A 3893-nucleotide genomic window follows, 5' to 3' on the forward strand; every position below is an offset into this window, starting at 1 on the left:
CTGTGTACGCGCTCCAGGTGAGTTGCAGAGTCCTCTGTCACTGCAGCTAAAGTAAATCTCGGTCACCGTCTGCTGTGGTCAGCACAGTAGCTGACAGGCACGCGCAGGAAAGTCTTCACGAGTTGGACTCCAGGTATCTCTCTGTGCTTGGCTTTACTCGGAGTGAACGACAGATTCCCTCTCTCTGTCCTTCCCTTGTTTTCACATCGGGGAGGGGAGTGAGTTAGAGACACGGTGGGCTCAGGAAACATCTGGTGAGTCGAACTGCCCCAAAAAGGAAGTTTCAAAATCTCCCGAAAGCAGGAGAGAGTCTTGAGTCAGGATTGGGTGGGATACAATACACTGGAAGGTCAAACACTTGTTAGGGTGGAGATGTAGACTATTATGTTAGTGGAGGTTTAAGGTCAGGCACAAGCGCTAAAACGACTTAAATGTTCTGCTTTCAGTTTGACTGAACGCAATAAATGAATGTTACGTACAAGCAGCTCCTACAAATGTCAATTTTGGTAAATAACTACTAATGTAAATTGAATTTCCATGGCTTTTGGACAGTTCGTCGGACAAAACAATCAATCTAAAAACTTCAACGTGCTAAGAAATTCTGACAGGCATTTTTGTTGGTGCATGGGACATTTTTCAGTTGGTTGCAATTTGCAACCTCACCGTGAGATGCCACTACATCCTACACAATAGAGCTTAAGATATTGATCAATGTGTAATCAACTGAGTGAATTTCTCAGTAAATCAATGAATCATTTAGTCTTGAAAATGTCAGAAAATTTTGACAAAGTCTGTCACAGTTTCCCTAAGCCCGTGGCAATAAATATTTATTACATCAGACCAGGGGTCAGCAGCCTTTATAATCAAAATAGCCATTTTTGACCAAAAACAATATAAAAAATCTGCTTGAAGCCACAAAACATATTTGTGCCTTATAATGGAGATAACACAGCCTATAAAGTCTAAATTAGCCAGTCAACACTAGGTCTAAATCAGCACCCATTAATATGTTTTTGGGCTATTTCTGATTGTTTAGTACTTAAACTTTGCAGCTTTAATGGTGAAAGCAGATGACTCTCTCCACACTATTAAATTCTGTCTCCAAGACTTTTACTTTTTTATTTAAAATCCATACTGTAGCTAGTTAAGAGAGATTTAAGACTAGCCACCGCTATGAAGCTTTGGCAAAATGTAGAGGAAAAGGCTCCAGGCTGACGTACATTTTGGTTGATGAAATGTCAAAACATTTTTAGTCACTGTATAGGCTACACATTTTTACCACTGGAGAATGGGATAATTTCCTTAGGCCTACCACAATGATAAATGACAATGTAAAATAAATAAGTAAGTAAAAAATAACTGTTCTTGTCAAAGCCACATGGAGCCACTGGAGAGGGGCTAAAGAGCTGCAAGTGGCTCTGGAGGCACAGGTTGCCTACCCCTGAATTAGACAAAGAAAAGCAGGAAAACATCACACTGGAAAAGCTGGAGCCAAAGATTTTTGGATGCTTTTGCTGCAAATGATTAATAGATCATCAAAATAGCTGCTGATTTCTTTAGTTGACCAACTAACCAATTAGTTCAGTGGTTTTAAACCTTTTCCGTGTCAAGGATCCCTGTATTGATACACATTAGGTCATGGACACCCATTTGATAGGATTTCTCTTCAGGGACCTCCATTTTAAAGATATTTTGGATTTTAGGCACGTTTAAAGCCAGAAGTCTGTAACTGTTACTACAGTTGAGGAATAACAGTGGAAGCAGTGAAAGCTATGGTCAGAATACTCACTGGAATGACTCATACTCACACTGGGCTCACTTATAGTGAAGAAAACAGTACAGTTCAGTTCCCTCTGTAACTCCCAAAAACCCCTGTGGGTCCCCTGACCCCTGGTTGAGAACCACTGAATAAAGGTACACACTGTTTCAGCATAACTACAAAAAAAAAAAAAAAAAAAATAAAAAAAAAATTAAGTTGTAGCCCTAATACCAGCTTTTTTCCTGAATAAGCAGTGAAGCCTTAAAAGTACCCTCTGGAGTTGTATCCCCAGTGGTGCCATAGAGAAAAGCTCTTTTGAGCTTTCCCTGCAATGTTGTACCTCATGTTCTACGAGCACAAACTATCCTTTTTCATTAAAGATTACCGGCTTGTCAGATACCTGCTAATTAAATGAAGCATGTCAGTTGCTTAACATTGTCATAGAAGCACCAGCGTGATCCTACATTTATTGACAGAGGTAAAGCAAGGACATTAATCCTTCCTATGAACACTTTATCTATTAGCGTTATATCTTTTTCCCCTCTGTCAGCAGTGTGATGCTTGACTGGGTCCTTCCAAAGCCATTCAATTGTGCTGCTGCTCCAAACTGCTGATACAGCAAACTGCAGAATAAGAAAAGGTCCCCATCTTTGGGTGGTGTTTGTCTTTCATGTGAGGTGAGACCCATAATTCCACAATGCTCTTTTGTTCTTTCAGAGTAACTGATTGGGAAGATGCCCATTGCCCTCATATATATGTCTTTAAGAGTGGATAACTTCAGTTAAATAATTTCATCCCTCAACTCTTTACTGGCACTTGCTCATTAAAGCTGGGGTCTCTATATTCAGAACATGCTGATTAAGCGTCCTCATCATTTGCTAAGGATTTGATAAAATAAGCAAGTGCTCCTGAAATAATTATCAGCTTATTATTTATTCAAATCTGTCTTAAAAAAGAGAGATACTCATTGGATAGTAAACCCAGCCAGTGTACTATATGTTACTGTCTTTGAACTGTAGGTTATTCTATACTATTTCACTATGGGAAGGTAACTAAGTAAAGTGTTGGCCTTGAACGTCTAAAAACAACCGCCTTCCTTCCTGCTCCTTCCGAGTGTGTGTTCCTTAGTGAGACAAAGCCAGGAGGACAACTGTAGCTTTAATGTGCTACCACTGACCCAGTTTCTCAAGTAAATGGATGCAAAGTGAAAATGCCTTAAGTCAGACTTGTTAGCGAGCTCGCTCTAATACTGCTGTCTTAAACCAGGGACTACCATGACAACCATGGGAGGTACACTGTTACTGTAGGCCTGCGGCACTGCAAAACAGTGAAAAAGTGATGAAACTCTGTTGAGCTTGTTACAGTATACCCTTTTCCAAAATAACACCCTGTCAAGTAGAGAAGTTCAACAGCTGCACAATCTGAAGGAAGCTACAAAGCAACCGAAAAACAAAAACATTGCCACATAGCGCATGGATGTTTTCTGCAGTCGTGTATTTTTTAAGCACAAATCAATATTGCACAGAAATAATTGCACTGCTACCTTTGCATTCTGTATCTCTCTATATCTTTCAACCTTTCATTCTTATCTGCTTGAAAAGCAGTCAGGTTTTACCACAGTTTTTTTCAACATTTGCATAGAATTTTACTCAGGCACAGATGTGCACAAATACACACACCTTGTCTATTACTGTTTATTTATGTATTTTTTATTTTAGTCTTTTTTTTATGGGAGTAATTATCTCATACTAGATTTTTATTTGTCTGTTTGTTTTCCTGGGGCTGAAAAAATGTTTTCCCATACTTTCATGCACATACACACAATTACACACGAGAGAAATGTGATTGTAGTGTTCTGTCAGGCATAGAGGGACCATGACGGGGACACATCAGGCGTGACTTACAGAACCATAACAACAGCATACCGTCTCCTACACATCTGTGTAAGAGTGGTAGGATAGGATAGGTAAGATATCTGTGTTTCTGTGAGGCAATAAGCCGAACTAAAAAGATTAACTGAAAAAAGCAGTTACACTGAAAACACTGCCGGGTTGTTTTTTTGTTTCTTTGTTTGCTTTACAATTTCTAGATTCTTTGAAGACTTTTCTACATGGGTGGAATCAAAAATATTCTA

Source organism: Epinephelus lanceolatus, chromosome 10 (assembly GCF_041903045.1).
Source record: "Epinephelus lanceolatus isolate andai-2023 chromosome 10, ASM4190304v1, whole genome shotgun sequence".
Taxonomy (NCBI): Eukaryota; Metazoa; Chordata; class Actinopteri; order Perciformes; family Serranidae; genus Epinephelus; species Epinephelus lanceolatus.